General features: G+C 52.7%; 1 long non-coding RNA gene across 1 annotated transcript; it reads right to left on the bottom strand.

The window, feature by feature from the left end:
• Positions 1-11,698: 11,698 nt before the first annotated feature.
• On the bottom strand, positions 11,699-21,772 carry LOC133624817 (uncharacterized). The gene is made up of 4 exons (XR_009818152.1): positions 21,691-21,772; positions 14,298-14,384; positions 12,535-12,693; positions 11,699-11,779 (listed from the first exon to the last, which is right to left on the bottom strand). It is a non-coding gene; the product is annotated as an uncharacterized LOC133624817 (long non-coding RNA).
• Positions 21,773-22,670: the final 898 nt, after the last annotated feature.

The following is a 22,670-nucleotide window of genomic DNA, read 5'->3' as shown; positions in this document are numbered from 1 at the left end:
AGCAACACCCTCTGGGCACACCAGGAGAAGAGGAGCCTCTCCTCTCATCCCTCTGACCCAAACTTCCCAGCACACACCTGGTTATTTGTCCCTTGTTCCTGGAGCGATGAAATTCCAGTTTCCTCTGGAACAGGAGAGCATCCCTAAACTCTTGTTTACTGTGCACGGATGCAGGAGGAGAATCACTCTGGTTTTGGCAATAAGAATAAGCTGGGGTTTGTGAACACCTGCTTTCTGCTGTTTAATAATGCTGAGCTCCTGTCTCGTGTGCTCCACCGTTTACTCTCCCACAAATTATTTTTGTTCTCAGTTGACAAAGATAAATGATGGGATTAATAGATATTGGAGGAGCCCTGGCCAGCAGTTTGCCAGCAAAGAGAAAGGATTGATATTATTTCCCTCAGGTAACGTAACACAGACAAACTGGATTAAGAGTAATTTGCTGTGGGGCTTATATGTGATCATGAGCCATTAGTGGAACACCATTTATGAAAATTGCTTTCTCTGAGATAAAAATTAGACAACTGACTTTCATTCCCTTGCTGGCACTGGCCAAAAAAAACCCTCCCCATCAAACCCTTGCTTTTCAGGCAGAGAAGAAAATTAGGGATCACTAACTGTCCTGTGACAAAATATGATGGAATAGGAAAAGAAAACTCTGCTGTTAAACCTGAGGCAGGAAGGTTGGTTGTGACCAGGCTATAAGTGCATGTGATGCTTATCCATGTACCTATTACATGTGCTCTTTAGATATCTGTTCTCCCTGGCCTGTTATTCCTTCTCCATTGAATCTCAAATGGTCATTTAATTTTTTTTTAGCTTGTTTACAGGAGAAACTCACCTAAAACCAGAAAATTCAGATATGAGGAGTAAGAGGAGAGAAAAAGAAAGGTGCAGGTCACCAGCAAAGCCCTTTCTCATCTGCCAAAGCATCACAGAGTGGCTGTTCCCTTCCTTGCTGGGGCTCCTGCAGACCTCAGGACAGTTCTGACCTCCCCCAAACTGCTCTGACACACTATCTGCAAGTAACCGCCCTGCCCCACACTGCCATGGGGGTGAAAGCCTGCCACACTGTCCCTCCAGCCCCCAGCAGTGCTGGGGTGCTGCTCTGCTGCCACACTGTCCCTCCAGCCCCCAGCAGTGCTGGGGTGCTGCTCTGCTGCCACACTGTCCCTCCAGCCCTCAGCAGTGCTGGGGTGCTGCTCTGCTCCCTCACTGTCCCTCCAGCCCTCAGCAGTGCTGGGGTGCTGCTCTGCTGCCACACTGTCCCTCCAGCCCTCAGCAGTGCTGGGGTGCTGCTCTGCTGCCACACTGTCCCTCCAGCCCTCAGCAGTGCTGGGGTGCTGCTCTGCTGCATCACTGTCCCTCCAGCCCTCAGCAGTGCTGGGGTGCTGCTCTGCTCCCTCACTGTCCCTCCAGCCCTCAGCAGTGCTGGGGTGCTGATCTGCTGCATCACTGTCCCTCCAGCCCTCAGCAGTGCTGGGGTGCTGCTCTGCTGCATCACTGTCCCTCCAGCCCTCAGCAGTGCTGGTGTGCTGCCCTGCTGCCACACTGTCCCTCCAGCCCTCAGCAGTGCTGGGGTGCTGCTCTGCTGCCACACTGTCCCTCCAGCCCTCAGCAGTACTGGGGTGCTGCTTTGCTGCCACTCTGCTCCCCACACACACCAGGAGCTGCACTTCAGTGCTTCATCAGCTCCTCTTTACTTCCCCAAGTTTGATAAAGGTGAGACTAACCCTTGCCTCAGAAAACTCTGAGCTGCACAAGTATTCCCAGGAAGCTCCCAAAATAAGTGCTGTGCAGTGTGGCATGGCCCAAAGCTTTGAGGCAGGCTTGCTTTGGAGGAAAGACCTCTAAAAAGAAAACTGGGCAACTGAACTATCTCATTAGTCTGTTTGATACCAACACAGAGGTCAGGGAGCTTCTGGATTTGCCCAGCCCAAAGCCCTATCTCTTTCCAGCTGCTCAATAAAGGATATTCCCCTCCCTGCACAGAGCTGATGTGCTTATAGCTCCAGACCTCTGCAGGCACCTGACACTGCTGGTTTAACAATAACCCTTTGCACTTTGCCACTTCCCCACCCTTTCCCTCAGGGAGCTGCCTCGCCAGGAGGTGGATTCGCTCACAGGTCTCCTTCCAGCCACATCACCCTGACCCAGCCTCACCTCCTGCTTCTCCAGGGCAAAGCAGGATGAAGTGTTAGCCTGTGCTGGCCAGGGAGCCTGCAGCAGATCTACAGCATCTGCTCTCACAGGGACCCACCCCACTAAATCCTGCAGAGGCATCAGCCAGGAGAACTGCTGTGTGGGGCTGTGAGGTCCCTGGGGTCCAGCCCCCTCTCTCGCAAGAGCCTGCTGCATCTTACCTGAAATAAGACTTGCATCCAGCTTTGTGTCATTTTGTCTCTGCAATAACCAGGCACCAGGTAGGACTGAAGAGAAACACAGATGACACGAAGTAGCTTTGGCTGCTTTGCTCTCTGTAGCCTTCCTTCACATTCTGCTGTCTAAGCCACACCACCTGGCTTTTATGCAGTGTGCTTCAGTGGGGAAACTGAGGCAGGCAGCATGATGAGCCCAGCTGCTTGCTGAGGAGCTGGTTGCAGTTGTGGTGGCTTCACACTGTTCTGCTCTAACCCAGAGTGATACCCACCGTGGTGGGTGCATGCATGCAGCCCCCCAGCACTGCTGCTCTCACTCCCTCTGAGAGGGGTTGCAGGGTCTGCAAACCAGTGACACATCCTTTGCCAAAGCACACCAGAGGAGCAGCCAGAGCTGAGCCCTCTGAGGTGCCCCAGGTCACCCAGACAGCAGTATCCTGACCATGGCAGGGTGCTGGGGGGTTGGCATCCTCCGGAGCACAGCACAGCCCAGCACAGCCCGAGGTGCAGTATCAGAATTCTGCCAGCCCTGAGGGGTTTGAAAACAATACTGGAAGTAATCCCTTTTGATCTGCTGCTAATCCCAGATAATTGCTTTCAGGCTTAATAGGAAAACTGCATTTTCTTGGAGGGGAATTGGTCACTCTGAAAGGGCTTTGATTTAACTAATGCTGTAGGTGCTTGTTTTAGCAGAGGAAGCTCTATTGTTCAGGGGAGTGTGGGATGCCAGCAGTAATGACACAGGCCATGATCCTGAAACGAAACCCTTTGGTCTGCAGACATTCAGCCACACAGGCAGAGCAGCCCGGAGACAAGAGCCTTCCTCACCCACATCGACTCAGAGGAAGGGGGCACCGGACAAATACCCTTCCAATATCAGCGAGAAAGCAGGAGAACTGCTGCCACAGGATGCTGGAGAGGTCAAACATATGAGTGGTCTAGCAAGAGGTGGGATAAAACCATGGCTAAACAAGCACCTGGGTGGCTCAGGGCAATGTGCCTTTCCCCACTCCATGGCTGCACATGAGGGTACTGCAGAAGGGCACCTGGTTTTTGGGATCCAGCATGGATCAGGGCTGTATTCAGCCTCCCCAGGCAGCGTGACCCGTTCTCGTGAGCCAAATTCCAAGCTCTGAGCACACCATAAATTGCAGAGCTGAGCAGCCCGGAGGCGTCAAAGCACCGCTGCCGGCACACGTGTTGCTTTAATGGGGAAGCTGGATTTGGATGGCAGCTTGTGGGTCACTGTGCTCTTACCCTGTTCCCCCTGAGACCCAGAGCCATGCTGACAGTGTGCATTCTTTCTGCCTAGTCTCTAAAACTGCCAAACAATAGGTTTCCCATTGTTCATTAACCAAAGGGCTCGGTGTTGCAGCTGTGGGTGTTGAGAAGTTAGTTATGGCCCAGGCAGGAGGAACAAGGTGATTTTGTAGGTGCCTGAAAAGTGAACCTCAGGGTTTTGGTTTTTTAATGAAATATTGTCTCTCCCAGGGAGAATTGGTTTGTGATGGTTTTCTTAGGTCTTGGTTAAGGCTTTGAAGGTGATCATGGAGATGGATGGGTGAGGGATCCTAAAAAGACACCCTAAAACCAGACAGGGAAACCAAGCAGGGAAGAAACCTCCTGAGCTTGGATCAAGCTGGGTTCACCCCATCAACAAGCCACATCAAACTTCACCTCCCTCCAGCAGCTAAGGTAGCATTTGCACGCAGATTTTTGACAGGGCAAAAGCACAGGAGAGCAGACTGAGCCCTCGGGGTGTCAAACCCCAATCGGCCCCAGCTCTTCTGGCTGGGTAAGGGTTGCCACGGCGTCGCAGAGCAGAAGCGTCTCTGCTGCTTTGAGGTCTTGTGCCCACTAGAGGGAGCAGACGGCAAACGATTGGTGACACGGCTTGGACACAGGTCCGCCTTTAACGGAGGGCTGCGGAGCCTGGGAAGGTCCTGCTCAAGCACAGGGCAAGGATGAAGTACATTCTAAACCAGCATCATCCCCGTCCTCCCCGTGGCAGAGCCCTCAGCACCCTCCTGCACCCAGGCAGCGGTGCTGGGAAGGTCTGAGCGGTGCTGAGCGTGACGTGCTGTGGGTTCTGCAGCCTCCCACCGGCAGGTCACACAGTGCCTGAGCTTTTGCAGCTTCTCCAAATCTCTTCCAGCATTCACTCATCTCTCTGGGAGGCTTAAGGGTCTTTCACAGTCCATCTTTTAGCTGTTGTGCCCTCACCTTTGTGTGAGTGAGCTGAATGGAAGCCTTCCCCTCAGTGCCAGCAAGGTGTTCCAGCCCTGGAGTATCTGTGCCACACAGATGGGTTTGCTCTCTCAGTGTCTCTGCTGCTGAGCCTGAGCCTCAGGGGGCTTAAAATGTACAGGCACAATCCCCAGACATCACTTCTTGGGCTGTGGCATCCCCTATGCACAGGACAGGGGAAAAGCAAAGAGGTTCCAGACCATCTAACAGAATCTTGTGTGTGGCGAGTCTTTCTCCTCTGAAAGAGCAGTGTTGTCTCCTTTTTCATCTGAGGCACATTCCCCCACCTCTTAGGACAAATGCTCAGTGGGAGGAGTGAGATGGAGTGCAGGAGCCTGAGCAGGAGCTCACCCAGGCATAGCTCCCATCCAGGCAGCTCCACATCCTTTGCAGAATGCAGTGCCTCAAATGCTTGTGTCAGACCCCACTTTGCTTTGAAGGTGTGTTTGATGCCTGTTTTGGCTGTGGCCATGCAAAGGGCAGACAAAGCCCATCATGCAGGAGCACCCTGGCAGTCCCACAGAGTGTGGCAGCACTCGCCACGACTGGCACAGCAAACTGAGCAATGCTGATTCAGAGGGTCTGTGGTTTACCAGCACAGCTCAGTTGTCAGCCCTCACACCGTTAACCTGGCTCATGAGCACACAAGTGAGCCCCAAAGAGCTGGTCTGCAGTTTAAACAGCTGGGTTTGTGTGTGAGAGGCACATTTTTGCCTTTGTGTTCATTCAGGTCACATTTCCCTGGAGAAGTGGCTGCCTCCATCAGGGGCCTGATCCAACACCCATTGACACCTGGTGGAGCCCTTCCAGGGAATTCAATAGCACCTGGATCGTGGCCACCAGGCCACCACTTTCAGAGGTGCTGAGTAAACACAGCTCCCAAGGCTTTTAATTTGCCTTTGTGAACACACTTGCCTTTGAAAATCAGGCCCAATGCCCCGTCCTTTATCTAGGCATGTGGTCTGAGGGTAACAAGCTGCCTGCTTCTTGACAGCTTGTCTATTAAACACAGATGATGCCTTCACATGTAATTGTCTGCTAGATGTTTCTGGAGGAACAAAAGGCTCCAGTTCACAAGCTCTGACATGCCATGTGGGGATGATTCAAAAGGTTAAGGCTTAAAGATAGTTCCCGTTCACTTCAATGACTGTGGGACTCTCCCTCTAATAGCGTCCATTAAAAATTAGCCTGATATAATACAGTGATTGGAATAGAACCTGCTTTGATTTCGTTTCTTTGGGATACCTGTGATGCTGCCACAACATCCCTCATTCTCTGGTGATTCACTGTAGCTGGAGCCAAGAGGGAATATGCTGTTGGATCCTGTGCTGCGTTCCAGGGTCAGCCCAAACCTCCGTGTCCAGGGCTGTATATAAACTGAGAGAGCAGGAGAAATCACAGGGTGCTGCAAGGTATCCCTTACTGCAAAAGAGCTGCTTCTGGGACAAACCCAGGGCTCCCCATCCCCAGTTACTCACCTCAAAGTCTTGCTGCCGTGGTTTCAGGGAGACAAGCAAGCGCGGGATGCCTCTCCACTCTCCGTGTCTGTATGCATCCCAGCTGAGCACTGAACACCCTGTGAAATGGGGCTGAAATCACAGCCTTCCCTCTCTGTGCCCAGCAGATCCTGTTCCAACAAGGCTGTGCCCTTTGCAGGACAAGCCCAGGAGGAGCTGACTGGCATTCTGCATTATCCCTTCCCAGTGCCTCTCCTACTACAAACCAAGGATGAGTTTCACAGGCACCCAGGGGGCTTCCAGGGGGATCTTTTGGCATCCGATTTATCCTTGATGTAGGGAAACAGGAGGTTTTCTTGCTTTGAAACCAGAAAAGTTCATCTCATCAACCAATGACAACCAAGGGACTGTTCTAATAGGTTGGATTAAAAATCACTGAATACATCAAGTTGGAAGTGGCCCAGAAAGATCCCCCAGTCCAGCTCCAAGGAAGGTGGTTTTCCATAGGTTGGGGTGGGGAGAAGTGCAGGAGAATCACCTCCTCCTGTCATTCAGCCCTTTGCAGGGGAGGAGAGGCTTTCCTTGTGAGGAACCCCAGCCAGCACTGCCTCAAGTCCTCTGCTGCAGCCCAGTGCTCCCTGTTTTAACGAGAGCCCCCCAGCAAAAGGAGAGAACGTGGTGTAGTGGGGTGGGATGGCCATGTTTGCTGAGAAGAGAGGGTGAAAGGCTGTGGAATTTATTGATTGAGTTCCCATTGAAACAGAAACGCCTTCTCATAACCTAGGAGTAGATAATGGCTTGGCAAACAAGTACAGACTGAGTGCACTTGGCTGGAGGTATTTATGCTTTGTCCCAGGGAACTGAAGGGAGAGGGAAAGGTGAGGACCCCATCTCACTCTCCAAGGATGCCCTGCTCTCCTGCCAGCCAGCATCTCTGCTCTTGGTGCCCTACTATGAAGGTGTAAGTGGAAAACTGGCAATTTTCTTTGAAAACCCAGCAGTGCAGGAAGCCCCTGTGGGGTAAAACAAGCTGTATCTGTTGGGCCAAGCTTAGAGCTACTTTCTTTTATCTGGCACAATTAAGATGACTGCCAGTGAGTGACTGGCACAGCACCTCTGCTCGTGGCCACCAAAGCTGGGGGCAAGCACTTTGTTAGCAAGCATGCAGAGGCACAGCCCCAAGGCTGGGTGAATTTTCAAGTAGAGGAAACTTCATCTAAATGCACACACCCAAAGGGCTTTCCCCAAAAAGCTGTGAGAGGGCTGGTGGCTGCCTGTCAGGATGCTCACCCCTCCTCCCCTTCCCTGCCCCCAGAGAGTCACCTTTGTCTGCTCATGCCTCCCACCAACTGCTTGCTTGCTTTCTCCCTTTCTTCTTTCTTTTCCCTTTTCTCTTTCTCCTCTCCCCAGTCCATACATTTGCATGCAAACCACCCAGATTTCCACCTCCACATCTCTGTCAGTGGTGGGCAGACTCAGGGCTGCTTGAGAACACCCCGATGGAAACGCTGCACCAAACCCAGGTGCAGCAGTAGCTCCCGGCTGCTGCCAGCAAACCGAGCTGGTCCAGGGGTGGAGGTGCAGCCCAGCTCTCCCCTCCTGCTTCCCTGAGGCAGATCTGGCCCTGGGATGACTCCCAGGAGGTTTTGCAGCCCCTTGCCTGCCTTTTGTACAGGTAGGGCTCTCAGGGCAGGTGCAGGCAGGAGAATGGGAGGGGGACAAACCAGGAGACAAGACTGACCTTTCAAGTTTGGTCCCAGCTCTGTCTCCCTGCTGGAGGCACAGCAGCTTACACAAATAACTTCTGCCCTCCAGCCTCCTCGCTTGTGTCGCAGCTTTGTGCCAGGAGCATTTGTCTTGGGGCTGTGACACACGGCCTCTGTGTCTGGGGGTGTGAGTGGAGGGAGGCTGGGGAGCTGGGACTGCCCAGGCAGCGAGTTATCAGCCTTCAGCAGCCCCTCTTCTGTGGATGCAGGAGTAGGGACAGGGAATGCAACTGTGAGGGAAAGAATTAAAGGATTATTAAGAGGAAAAAAAGAGGGGGAGGGAGGGAGTAAGTTGTATTGCAGTTTTTCACTCCTAGGTGCAGGCAGAGGTCTGGAGGAGGTGGCCCTGTGCTTGTCCAGCGGCAGAGTTAATGCTTTCATCCCCTGCAGAGGGTTCCCAGCCTGGGTGAGTTAGTGGGGATGAGCTGACATCCTCAGGGCTATGCTGAGTTACACCACGTTAGGAGCTGACCTGGGGATGAGGGGAGGGGGGAATGGTGCCTATTGCCAGGGGCTGAGGCTCTGCCCTTTCGGCACGGCACGTCGGGCTCCTCTTACCGAAACACTCCATTTGCCTTGGGAAGCGCTCCCAGCAGGGCTGCTGCAGACAGGAGTTATAGGGCCAATCTCAGCAGGCTGCTGTGATTCATGCCCAGCCTGCAGCCGGCTCCAGCCATCCTTGCACAAGAGCAATGTGCCTGTTTTCAAGATGAATATGGTCCTCATAACTCAGGGAGCACGAGAAGATGCTCCCAGAACAGTGGCGGTGTGATGTGGGGGCTGCAGCCCTGCCTAAATCCCTAAGTGGAGCTGCAAAGGAGGAGGAGAGAGGCTGGGGCAGTTGCTAGGAGCACTTACCTTCTGACTGCCCAATGTTTGGGAGGGCACATTTCAGCCCTTCAACTCTTATCTCGTTGAAAGCTGCAACTGGAGGCACCTGCAGACCTTTGTGAGCGGATTCACCTGTAACTTACACCTCAATTAGTCACCAAGTGCTGCTGGTTTTAGCAGCTGGGTGTTGGCTTGGCCTGTGGCTTGCAGTGCCAGGGACCAAGGTGGCCCTGTGGCACAGGATGAGCTCACCTTTGCCCTGCCCCAGGGCAGCCCTCCTGCTCAGTGAGTGCCCAGCTTGGCTCCTGGCTGCCCCTCTGCTTGTCTTATCAGGCAGCTCTTACCTTCCATCCCCTTCTCTGTGCATTATTTGCTGCTGTTTCACTGTGCCACTCCTTTCCTGCCTCTCTCCGAAATGAAACAACATCATCATTTGCAGCCTCTTTATAGCAGGGCCCTAATAAGATAAGAGCAGCTTTATTTTCCCCCGTTGCTCCTTCAGCCTCAGTCTGTTCCTTCCAGACCAAACCCACCCTCTCCGAGACCTCTGGGCACTCTGCTGTGATCCAATACTGCCCTTACGAGTGGCTGTGACACGTACAGCCCCGACCTCACCACATAAGCACATCAGCCCTCTCTTAGTTTTACTTTTATCCTTCTAAAAGGATTATTTCCAAGCCAATTTTTTCCCCCCTAATCGCATCCCAGACAGAGAGTGTGTCCCCCAGGGGTGTATAGTGAGGGCAGCCAGGGAAAGCAAGGCAAGTATGGCCTGTTCCCTCACCACGGCACTGAGAGCATCCCACAGCTCTCCCTGACAGCTTCAGGCTTGGGATGATGGTGATGGTGATGATGATGATGGTGATGGTGATGTTCTGGTTTTCCAAAGGGAATCTCCCACTGCTCCTCTGGACTGCATCTTGGTAGGTGGTACTCCTGCCCCTCTGCAATCCAGAGGAACCCAGCCACCCAGCAGAAAGCAAGCACTCCCTGTGAAGGTGTCCCCCTCTCCCCTCAAATCTCCGAGCCACAGCTTGCATGAGGAAGGAAAACAAGGATTAGTTAGTAAGAGCCAGGCCCGTTGCGTTCGGCAGCCTCGAAGTCAGTGAAAACGCATCAGACAATTCTATTGCACTTAATACTGGGATAATGGAACAATGAGAGATGTGTGTTTGCATTTTGTGAAATTAAACTGTATGCAGTTATTTATCTTTTACCTTAATTGTTTGAGCTTGTTTCTAATGTAAACTGTTGTAATTTTAAATAAATATAATAGAAAAAACTTTGCTAGGTATCGGAAATCCAGAGTAAATTTGCTTTGCAAATAGGCTTTGTTAGGTGTGTTTCATGCTGCGGATCTCGGACTGACACTTTCATTCAAAAATGTTTTGGAGACTTCAGCAGAGGCTCTGTCACTCCTGGCAGCAGTGGGGAGCTTTGGAGGAGGAGAGGACCTGGCACAGCTCATTGACTGGGGAAGAGCGAGGTGGGCTGGATCCTGCTGATGGGGAGCCCTGTGTCTGACACGAGCTCATGGCCATAACCCCGGTGGTCCCAGCTCCTGGCTTGTCCCAGGTTTTGACTTGCTGACCTCCACGTCTCTCTGCTACAGGGGACACGTGGGAATAGGGACCAAGCATGGCAGGGCCTGTGCTTTACAGGTCCATGTCATCCCTGGTTGAAGGCCAAGGGCTGCAGGTCTTTCATCTCCCAGATAGTACTGGCTTGGAAAACATGCCCCAGCGCGTCTCCCCGATGCCATCGTGTACCTGAGCTCTCACTTGGGCTTGGGCAACGGCTCTGGGACTCCCATCAGCGAGCAGTGATGGTAGGATAACCTCTTCAATGAAGTCTATCATCATGCCATGTAAAATCCCAATTATCTATACTGGGAAAGTACAGTTGCTGCTTTGTAGCTCTTTGAGGAGTTTTAGAGATGATCTTGGTTAAGCCCAAGATGTTGATTAAGGAGGTGAATGCAACTGTTGACTTAGCCCCGAGGGGTTGTTATAAATGTGTCTGTTTGTTTTTCCAGTACCTCGAGGGAAGGCTCCAACAAAGGCAACTGCTCTGGGTTGAAAGGTAACTCGAGTGATTAACGACATATACATTCAACATGACGTCTTTATCACGGGGTGGTCTTATTGATTTCCAGTTGAGCAACCTGGGAAGTGCAAAAAGGAAAAGAAAAAAAGGAGGCTGTAAAAGTGAAAGCCCTGGTGAAAATTAATTAATTGCAGAAACAAAAGTGTCAGGCTCCCTCCTGGAGCTGGGATCCAGCAGCAGCCCCGTCCTGCAGGGCTCCCGCCGCAGCTCGGTCAATCACGGCTCAGCTCTTTCATAGCGTGCACTGAGTCAAGGAAAAGGTAAAATAGGAATGCTGGGGTTGGTTTGGGCTTGTTAGCTGAGGATGCCAAGAGGAGGTTTTTTGGATGACTGCAGCCCTCTTGACAAAGGGAATTCATCGTGGGGGGGAGGGGAGTTGATGCTGGGTCAGGAGCGCCAGCAAACGTGCCACGGGTTGGCTGGGGCTGGTTAGCTCAAAAAGCCTGCTGGGAAAGTGCTGCTTCCCAGTACCTGTGCTGTAACCAGTCCTGGTGCTCCAGCGAAGCTGCAGGGGCAGGGCTGAGTTCATACATGTCAGGTACAGGCGCTTCCAAAACCTGATCCCAGAGACCTGCACTAACTCCTCCAGGGTGGTGACAGCTTGGCTTTGGGTAGGTGGCACTGCTCTGCTTGGATGGAGGATCCCAAACAGCCAGAGTCCCGACTCCCCCAGGGCCAGCCATGTACAGGATGGAAACGAGAAGGTGCCAGGAGGAAAACACCCTTGAGCTCTGTAGGGAACAGACCAATTCTATGCAAATGAGGACCCCCAATTACCTCTCAGGGGCATGAAACCGTCAAACACCCCTCAGCAATGTCCTCCAGAAGCCTCTGCTGAGCCGGGGCCCTGCTGCTACCTCACAGCAGCTCAGATGCTGCTGGCTGTCCTTCGGCTGCTGCTGCTGCTCTCCTTTGCCTTGGGCTCCTTTAGATGGCACCATCCTCCTGCGCTGCGGCCGCGGCCGCGCCGGAGCTGCCTCAATCAGTATTCACACTGCAAAAGGAGGAAAATTCCTTCATCACGGGGCTGACCGAGGCGCTGTCAGCAGCTTCGTCCTAAGCCCCGGGTTGCTCTGGGGGGATGGCTATCGCCTGCCGTGCCGACAGCCTTTCCTCCTCTCAGAGGTGTTGCTGGGCAGGATGATGCTTCAGATGTCACCTTCCCCTGTATGGCAGGAGCAGCCCCCGGGAGCGGTGCTGGGGCTGGGTGTGAAAGCTGCTGGGATCATACCCCACGGAGCTGGGCTTTGGGCTGAGAGGAGATGGGAACGGGCAGTAGAGGGCACTCCAAATCACAGGGCCCCATCCGGAGCCCACCGAGGTGCTGGGGGACGTGCTGAGCTGGGCAGTGGGTACAACAGGGGGGTTCAGTGAGGTAGAGCAAAAGGGAAGGTGTTTTGATAACACACAGCAGCCTCAGCCCTTAGAGTAGCAAGAGGATGGGTAAGTACCAAGGAGGAGCAGGAGTGAAGGGGCTTTTGGGGCACTGGCAAACACATGCATCCCTCTGCAGAGGCTGGGAACCTGCAACAGCCTGCCAGCTGCTCCAGGGTGGTCTGTGGGGCAGCCCTGAGGGGTGAGGAGCACCTGGGCCCATGCACACCATGGTCTGGGTGCACACCACGGAGCTGGGGTTTGGCTGGTCCTCCCTCTAGCTGGCTGCTTTGGGAAAGCCACCGGGGGTGAGAGGATTAAAGCAGAAGATTTGGGCCACCAGGGATGTGGCTGCTCTCTAGGGACTGTCCTCACCCCAATTAATGGACTTTTCTTGGTCAGGCATCCTCCTGATTCCTGCCCCAGCTCCAGATGTCCAAATCCTCCTTTAGCAAAGCCCATCTTGTGCATTTCACTCCGGGAATCAGGCTCCTGCCTTTCTCACTGGGAAAGCAGCTTATGTCCAAAGAGCACCTGTAACATCATCATCATCATCATCACCACAGTGAGGGCTCACCTGTCAGAAGCCTCACTCACACCGTGTCAGAAGAGGGAGGTGTGACCTTTGACAGAGGACAGAGCCACGACCAGACACCTTCCTGAGCCAAAGTCTTCCAAAGGAGGGGAAGCTCAGCCTGGGCACTGTTTGCCCAGGTCCCCAGGCCAGGGAAGAAAAGGAAAGTCACAATGTTATTTCTTTCAAACCTTTCCTTTCTCTGCTTTGGACACAAAAAGCCTCATTTTGAAACCATGGAGAAACAACCTCATTTGCGGTGTGAAACGCGGGACAGACGTGGCCAGCGCAGGGGCTCTTCCACAGCCACTTCTTCCTTCTCTCCAGGCTTTTTGTGTATAAACACACCACCAGAATCGATGACACATGAGTCTTTCTAGCCAACAGAGAGATGATTTCCCCCAGCCTTGGAGGACGAGTCCCTTCCCTCCAGGAAAGGCAAAATGCCCTCTTTTTGCTGATTCCTGGCTGCCCTGAAACAATGCAGCAGCGGGGAATTCCCGGGGTCAGCCCAAATCCCTTGTTCTCCCAGCCTGCTCCCGGCCCCCAGGAGCTGCAGCCTTGTTCAGGCTTTTAGAAGTGCAAATAATCTCTATAAATGGGGGGAACAGATCAAGCGATGGGGCAGGAGCTCTCCCCACGCAGCCTGGGAGAGCAGGGCTGGCCAGGCCAAGAGCTGCCTCTCTCCTCTCTGCCATCTGCTTTGGTTTATTTTGGTTTCTTTTTCCTGTGGGGGTTTTCCCCTCTTTTCCATGGAGGAGCTCTGAAGCAAGGATGCATCGGGGCTGTAGCTCCCTGCCATCTCTCTCCCCTATGTATCAGAGTGATGGGTCTCAGCCTCCACACCCATCCCCACTCTGTGGCTTCCCAAGGGGAACTGAGACACCCCCCCATGCCACCCCTCTACATGGTATCACGAGGCTTCTGAGCTTTGTAAGGTTCCCTCATCAAACCGATGCCTGTGAATTAACAGAGATAGATCCTAAATGCGCCCAGGAAAACGGCTACAGCCGTGGTTTGGGCTGTTGCTACAGCATGAGGAGGGCCTCAGGGATGTGGGGTGCAGGGCAGAGCCATGTGGCACCCCCATCTGGGGTGTTTCACCCACCCTTACGCTGCCCCAGAGCGAAGGGTCCGCTCGGGGAGCAGCTCTGGCGGGAGGCGAGTTGCTGCGGTGCGTCTCTCGGCAGTCCGGGAGCGGCATTAGAATGTAGCTGTTTTCACCAGCAGAGCCCAAACCCCGCTGCCAAGCCCATCTGCAGCCACGCCAGACCTCCAGCCCCGCACCAGTCGCCTTCATCTCCCTCTGCCTTTTGTTCCGCTCCAGCCTTTGTCTCTGCCAAGCCGCGAGGCTCCCGGTGCCGCCAGAGCCGCCGCTGCCCGCGCTGTGCCAGGAGCAGCCTCTGCGCTCCTCCAGCCCGGGAAGGGGTCCCTGCAGCCTTGCCCTTGCCCCGGGAGGGCACGGAGCCCACCCAACCCCCGGCTTGGTGCCGACTCGCTGCCGTGCATCTGGCTCCAGGGCAGAGCCCGCAGCGGCTTTGCACTCCCCGATGGTTTGGGTTACCTGGAGAAGCAGATGATGCTTCCTCTGGCTTCTGGGTGGCAATTCCCGTTACTTTCGTATTTGTGTAGTCGTTTTTCGCTGCTCTCCCTGTGAAATACACAAACTCGTTCATTAAGCACCGCGCTCTGCGTTCCCACCCCTCCTTAGGCATTGCTGAGCTGATACGGGGAGAAAATCTCCTTTCCTTTCTACATTTGTTTTCCTTTTGGATGCTTTGGTGTGTGTGGGGGAAATAAAATGTTTCATAACCTGGAAGTATTTCCATGCAGAGGCAGAATCCCCATTAAAGCCTCCTGTTACTTCCACACAGCTACAAACCCCAGGGCAGAAGAGAAAGAAAGGGCTGTCAAACTACGTGTGCAACCTGAAGTGCAGTTATTTGCAGGTGATGGTGAGTAGAGGATGAGTGTAACTTAAGGAGAGGAAAAGAGTAACAGCCAGAAGGCAAGAAAAGGAAAAAGATGGGGAAAAAAATGAAGGTACCAAATGGAGCATTTTAACAGTTTTGCCCAAATACATTTGCCCTGCAGCCACACTCGTGCCCCCGGGCGCCTGCTGCAGCCCCGAGCCTGCAGCTCCTCGGGTTTTTGCCTGGAGCCCGCAGCTGGGAGCCAGGGCAGTGATTTAGGGACCGGCCTCTGCAGGAGCAGCTTCTTCCCTTTCCCTTTCCCACCCTCTCTCGGGCCACAGAGCTGCCGAGATTTTCATCATCAACAATTTTGTGCCGGTGACCCCGCTGTCTAACCCTGTTTGCTGAGTTACGCCGGGTTTGCTGACAACTTCTACTTGAGTAAATTGTATTTAGACAACAATATATTTCATTCAGGTCTTTTGCAATGTCTGGACCAAGGTCAGTTTTATATTCTACTGAAATCATAAAGTGACACTTGAGATAAACAGAATGTTTACTCTCTCCATGTGAGCCGAAGCTGATATGTAAATTTATCCTTATTCTGTCATCAAATTTGCATTTACCCTCTTAGTCAAACACTACAGGGTTCCAAATCAAACAGCTTTAATGGTGGTCAACCCTTTATGACCGATTGCCATATCAGAGAGAAAGAAATGGCAATTTAGATTAAAATGAAAAGAGTAACACAACGTAACGAGCGTCATCCGCTCGCCCCTAATTGGATAAACTTTTCATCCCAGTGCCTGTGTTTGGATGCTCGGCTGCCCACAAAGCAGCTCCCGCTCTCATTCTGCTCCCTTTATCTGCCCCACACAGCCTCTACTCACCTGTCATCATTCTCTCCCTCTGATCAAACACGCCAAGTGCCGCTAAACACAGTTTCTGGCGTGGGTTCGGGTGTTTGGGTTGGGGGGTTTCCATCCCTCCCTCCCCTTGTATTTCCATAGAAGAAGGGGATTTGATTCACTGCGAGGAGCCATCGGGTTCCCTTCTGCCTTTAGGGTTCAGGGCAGGATGGAATAAACCAGGCAGTCTGCAGAAATCACAAGCTGCGTGAGGAGAAGGCGGCCTGAGGCCACGGCAATGGGCTGGAGGGTGTAAGGGCCTTGGGTGAGAACTTCTGCAAAGCCTGGCCATAAAAGAACAGCTGGAAAAACACAAGCAAGGACAGGATGGCAATGGAAATCCTCCCAGGGAAAACAAGCCCTACAAACAAAAAGCCAACAAACAAAACCACACACACACACACAAACACGCAGAAAAGGGAGATACCTAGCACCTGAGCTAAATATGCACATAAATCTTAAAGGTCTCTTCTGACCTGAATGGTTCTATAAATCCATGTTCTGTGCACCAAGGGGGGAGGTTTCTGTGCCCTGACCGCCGCACACTGCTCAGCTGAGACCCCACAACTCGTCTCACGTGTGTCCTGAAGCCACACTTTCACACGGGATCACTTCTTTAAGTGCGTTCCCAAAGAAGGAAAGGGTTCTCTTGTCCCAGCTCATGGGGTTTTTTTGGGGGGGTGCCAATAGTTTGGCTGCTCTGAGGTACGAAAGAGAGAAAGGGTTTGAAGACAACGCTGAGAGGGTGCAGTCCCCAAAAAGGATCTGCCCCCAGTGCTGGGCATGAAAGAGAAAGAAAGGGAGAGGAGACAAAGGAGAGGAGAAAGGGAGAGCAAAGGGAGGCATGTTGGGGTGCAGCTTTGCTGGGTAACAGCAGGTTTGGTGCCTGGAATGCCCGAGCCACCGCCGCCACCACCCAAAGCCTTTGCCCGGCACCGCTGCTGCACCGGCACGGGCTGTGCCTCAGACCAAACAACCCCCCAAAACACCCCCACGGCTAGGGCAAAGAACCAGGAGAGAGAGAAAGAGAAGGGCTGGAGGGGAGGGGGAAGAAAAGAGACACTAAAAAAATTTAGAGGAATAAAAAAAGCAGGAGGAGAAAGGGGGAAAAAAAAAGCTCCTTTTCCTTTCAGCCCGGCTGTCAAATGGATATCTTCTAGTGGGAGGGCTGGGAGGGAACAGATATCTGCCTCTCTCTGGAGCCTGCAAGTATTTCTGCCATTCATGAAGCCAAGGGATGCCACACACATTCTGTTTGTTCAACATAAGCAAACAGATTGTAAACTGGCTGATAATTTTTGTACTGACAATGTCATTTACAGCTGTCAGCCTTTTGTCTGTCATGTTTGCTTTATTCAAATATGAACCAAGTGGACCTCCCTTCCACCGCTTTCTTCTGCATTAAAATCACATCAATTCCGTTCCATTCTGTCTTATCTAAAATTCATTGGAGGCCAATCACTTGGATGAATGCTTTGGGGTTTCCATGGAGGCAAGAAGTCTAGTGTGGACTTCAGGGGATTAGGAAGTTTCAGATTTAAAGCCTTGAAGTGCACGTTTCTTTCAGTTCTTTCTTTTGATTGCAGAGGAAAAGGGAAGGGGAAAGAAAAAGAAAAATAAAAAGGGGGGGGGGGGGGGAAGGCAAAAAAAAAGTCAGGAAATTTGAAGGTAATTTTCTTTCTGCCAAGCTGCCCAGCACGGAGCAGCCCCCTGGCAGCACACGGGCTGCACCCCAGCACGCCTCGGCTCCTCACTTAAGCACAATTTCCAGCCAGGATCTTTCCAGCTGAGCTAAAAGGAGCAACACTGTACTGGCATCTATTACTTTCCCCTCCCCTCCTGCCCCACATCCTCAACAGGATGCTCAACAGCAGTTCCTATAATAAATTCAGGCCCGTCTTCAATTAGATTGATTTGGATCCAGCTGCTTCCCAGGGTGCTGCCCGCAGGTCTGGAAGCATCTCCCTTTGTTAATAGAGGTCACGGCACTTTGTGTTAAATAATTCACATCAGGCTGGCTGGCTGGCTGGCTGTCTGTCTGGGGGCAGCTGCAGATGTTGCCCATTTGTGCAGAGGCTGTGAGCCCCACACACCCACCTGTGTAACACAGACTGAAGAGACAAGGAGATATTCATTTTATGTTTGTTGCTCCAGCACTGAGCTGATGTCAGCGGGGGATGAGTTTATGTTGACTTGCCTAGGTTTTATCTTTGAGCCTCCTGGTGTTGTTTTTGGTCTGCAGGTTTGATTTTTGATGCTGGGCACCAAATCACAAACTGTGCATAAAGATCTTGGGGTTACATCTTTACTTCTGCTCGGGGAAAGGCAGGGCTGGGGAGCACCCCCTGCTCAGCTGTCTCACCAGGACACGGGTGACAAAGTGACTTTTCCCCCCATCTTGCCTCATCTTCCTTTCCCTGCACCCAGTGATTAAAAACCACAAGTCAAACCTCAAAGAGAGAAAGCCCCAGCCTGCTGTGGTAAGTATGAAATCCTAACAACAACAAAAAAGTGCCTTTTATTTACCTTCTGGCTCTCAAAACTTGGTGAGTGCTCTTGAAGCCCTGCTTGGAGACCCCAGAGGCACGGGCAGCCAGCCTGGGAGGCAGAGCTGAGCTTCCCAGCACAGTATTAGTGCCCCAGAGCAGAGGTGACGTGCCCACTGAGCTACCCTGGCTCTCCTGGCACTGCCACGGCAATGGCAGCGGTGATGGCGATGCCATCACTGATGGCAGTGACAGGGATTGACTCGGGCAGCCCCATGGCTGCTCCCAGCAGCAGAACTTCTCCTGTGAGCCCATCACCTGCAACCTTCCCCTTCTCCTCTCACCAGCCCGTGGGTCAAACATCCTCAGGTCAATCTGGTGGTGGCTCTGGCCCGTTTTGAGGAGTTTGAGGAGAAGGCTAAGGGCCTTCTAACTGCTGGCCCTGTGCCTGTGGCTTGCTCAGAGCTCCACAAAGCACATCTCAGTCAAAACCAATATTGCAGTGACCCTCCTGGCTGATGCAGATTGAATGGGGAGCGTAAATGCCATGCCCATCAATCCAGGCAGCTCGCTTCTCCTCCTCTATGCCTCCCCGTCACCCCACTTACGCCTCAACTTAGCGTTCGGTCAATAAAGCCTGCACACACCTACAAACACACACCACACATCAACAAACAAACAAGCCCAGGCAAACAAAAACTAATCAAGACATTTCTCCTGGCATCTGGGAAAGGAAAGAAGGACTAGTGTTGCATTTATGATTTTATGATAGTGCTTGGAAGCAGCCCCGAGCTGCTCACACACCAGAGAGTGGGATGGAGATGCTCGCCCTGGCCAGTGCTGAAGGTCCTTTCTGGGATTTCTCCTGGGCCCTCCCTTCAGCAGCTTTGTGCTCCACTCCTCCACCCTGTGCAGAGGTGTTGGCATCAGGTGCTCTTCCTCATCCTTTATGAAACAACCCAAGAGGAGGTACCAAAGATGAGGGGTATCAAACCCACCCTCCCACGCAAACACCTCTCTGTGCCGAGCTTTCCAGGCAGCCACGCTCAGAGGCCATGCACCACGCCAAGGACAGGTCATGCAAGAAGAGGGTGAGAGCTCCGGCGCTCACAGCATCAGGAGTTGCTTCAAAGAGGATCAGCCTGCAGCAGCAGCAGAAGAGCTTGGGATAAATAAGCAGTGCAAGAGGAGAGACACTAAACAGCTACCAAGTGCCTCTGTTTTTTTCCTGAAGGCTCAAAGAGTGTTTGGGAAGGGAACCTCACGTGCTCACCCTCCTCTGCTGTCCCTGCAGCATCTGCCTCTGGCTGCTGTTGCAGATGGGGTGGGCTGGATGGACCTTAGGCATGATGCTCGAGGTACCCAGCTGCAGGCAAGGGAATGGCTATGGGAGGAGGGAATTTTAGGTGCCTGGATGCACTTTGGTGCTGCTCACGGGGAAACAGCAATAAAACCCTCGTAAAGCTCCCGGTAAATTCCTGCCCCTCTCAGACTGGATCAAGGTTACCCAGTTGTCAGGCTCCTTTGCAGGTCAAGCCCATGAATAAGGGGCTGAGGGGCTGAGGGCTGCGGGGCCCCGCGCCCTGGGAGAGGGGCTCTGCTTCGGCTCATCTCCAGGGCAGCAGCTGCACAGAGCGAGGCAGCACCCGCCTGCCTCTGAATGAATTGTCCTGAAAACCAAGCTGAAGCCTCAGGCTAAATTAACTTTTTGCATGTGGTGTTTCCCATTTAGCAATAGTCATCATTTCCCCTCCCTTTCTCTTTTTTTTCCACCCCTTCGCCTCTTTTTCCTTTCTGCAGCTCCACAAGCTGGGGGGAACTTTAGGAGTGACAGAGATTGTTCCCTTGTAACCCCGGTGCATTTAAACGTTGGAAAATCCCAGCGATGGAGTTGCTGATGGGTTTTGTTCCCTTGCTGCTCTGGCTCATCTTCCTTTCAAGTTGGGGGTCTTTTCTCAAAATTACAAAGGGAAAAAAAAGAAAAGGAAAAAGTGGCAAGGAGCTTTTCCCCATCATTTGTCTTACTGCCTATAATAGGGGCAAAGAATGGGGGGAGAGGAGAGGAAACTTTCCCTTTGTTTCAGTAATGTCTCATTTCAATTTGAAACAAAACTCAATATGCGTGTGTGCTGCTTTATAAACTCCAGAGCTCGAGAAAACGGGGATGGGAACGGCACCCTCCCTGGATGTGAGCTTGAGGAAAGGGCTTTGAACTGGGTCAGTCTGAGCACAGGGGTTTGAAGATGATGACTGAAGTATTTCTCTGAGCATGGGTTGTTCTGTTTTACCCCAGAAAGGTGCCAGAAGCCCAGAGGATCGTGCCCACCCACTGCTCGAATGCAGCCTCCTTGGAAAAGCACATTTGGTACCACTTGCACAGTTTTGTTGATACTCTTTGCCTCTGGGTACTGCCAAGCTGTCTGGATGCCACATAACAGGGCAGAGCAGCACTGAACCCTGCGATCTGTGTCCCTGGGACCTCCTTCTCTCAGCCTTCTGCTCACAGCCTGCTGGGATGCAGCTGCTGCAGCCTGCTGGATGGGGTGAGGTGGTGGGAACCACTTCACTGATGCTCTACAACGAAGCCAGAAACAGGCCAATAACATCCACAGGGGTTGGGATTGCTGGGGGATGCCATGTGGTCCAACACACCCCAAACCCTGCCTCCAAAGGCACGTGTACCCAGCAGGACCCTGCACAGGGCTTGGCGAGACCCTGCCCTGGCTTTAGATCAAGACTCCTTCACACTCCTTCTCACCATCCTGCCTGCCCAGATTTAAAAGCCTGTCCTCCAACTCAGGCCCTGAAAAGCCTTGGCTTCACCTTCAGCAGCAGCTCAGCCTCGGGGACGGGGAAGAGAAGCCTCAGAGTCTTTAAGCAAACCACTGGCTGATGGATGGCTTTCAGCCACCTGGGTCCTTGATGGTCAGGAGCGAGCCCACAGCACCAAACAAAATCAACCAAAACCAAAGTTTACTCCCTGTTTTGTTGTGGGTTGGGGTGGGGTTTTTTTCCCCTTCTCCTTTCTTTCTCATTTCTTTCTTCTCCAAACAAAACCCCAGCGAGCCTCGCTCGGGCACCGGGCCGGGGGCTCGGCCACATGCCGCACAATGCCGCCCGGACAATCCCGCCCCACAATCCCTGTCCACTCCTGGGATATTTACGACATATCCCACAGTTGTCATGTCAACACTGCAAGCGAGAGCAGCCCTTAAATCAAGCTGTCAAGGGGCCAGAACAGAACCACAGTGCACAATACCGCCGCTGACTGACACCAGGCGTTGCATCTGGCACCGCCGGACGCTTGCGGCTGCTCCCTCGCTACCTTTGGGGTTGGTCCTTTGGCAGGGGAGCAGGGCAGGGGAAGAATGTCAATGAGATGGGGAAGATGGCCTCTTTTTTAAGAAAAAAAAAAAAAAACACAATAAAAGGGAAAATTAGGGTTTGGAGCAGCAGGTCACTGTTTTCCTTCAGGTGGGATTTGTGTGCTGCGTGTCCTCCCAGAATCGTTGAGGTTGGAAAAGAGCTTTAAGGTCCTCGAGTCCAACTGTTGCCCCAGCACTGCCACAGCCACCACTAAACCACATCCCCCAGCCTCACATCTGCGTGTCTTCTGAATCCTCCCCAGGGATGGGGACTCCACTGCTTACCTGTTACAGTGCTTGATAACCCTTGCAGTGAAAAGCAACTTCCACGTGCTGCAGCCACATCAAGAACTCTGCTGCCGAGCCTGGAAGGTAATAGACACACCATAAGATATAGACACCACAACTTCTGTCCTCCACCTGTGCTCCAGGAGCTGGTTCCAGGGAGAAGATTGAATTTCTGTAGAGTCACACCATTTCTTTTCTCTATTTTTAATGAGAAGAACAACTTCCATCTGCATTTCGAGCCCCCTGGCCCAGGAGAAAAGACAATTTGGGCAGAATATTAATGCTCCTGAAGGACAAAGACTGAGGAGGAGCTTGCAAAGTGGCTTAAGCACAGGAGGGCACCTGAACCCCTTCTGCAGTCACCCAGCATGGCAAGCATTGGCAAATCCATTCAGCCTTTAACCAAGCTAAGCTTGGATGCTTGAAAATAGATCTCCTAATACATATCTTGTCTGTATCATAAGTACCTGCAGAGGTGATGTTTGCATTCCTTGAGCCTATCTATTTTCACTCTCTTCATCGTTCAGAGGGTACTTGTGCCCTTAAACACTCCATGGTACACTCAGCACTGCTGCCTGCTTGGATGCTGCGCCAGACCAGGGCACCCACCTACACCTAAACCTCTGCTTTAGCACAAGGCTTTCCCAGGGTGACTGATATTCCACATCTGCCCATCCCAGTCCCGTGTATTTCCACCTATTTTGCTCTGCAGCATCACTAGGGAAGCAGACAGTGGGTAGGGGTTTGGCCTTCATGGTGCTGTGAGCTCTTGGGAGCTTGTTGCTGCTCTGCAGGCAGCGCTCACCCCCTTCCCCACAGCTTTGCACTCGCTTATTAAATCGAGGAGAGCAGCCTGGGTGGTAATTTGTGCCATTAGCAGAGGTGATAACAGAGCAGGGGGGCGAGGGGGGGACAGACAGAAAGGTGTAAAGCAATTAGCCGTCTTGTCAGGAGCCCCCTTCCTTATGTTTGTTCCA

The sequence above is a fragment of the Colius striatus genome, chromosome 2 (genome assembly GCF_028858725.1).
Source record: "Colius striatus isolate bColStr4 chromosome 2, bColStr4.1.hap1, whole genome shotgun sequence".
Lineage (NCBI taxonomy): Eukaryota > Metazoa > Chordata > Aves > Coliiformes > Coliidae > Colius > Colius striatus.
Note: the sequence above shows the minus strand (reverse complement) of the source record. Positions and strands in the feature narration are given on the sequence as shown.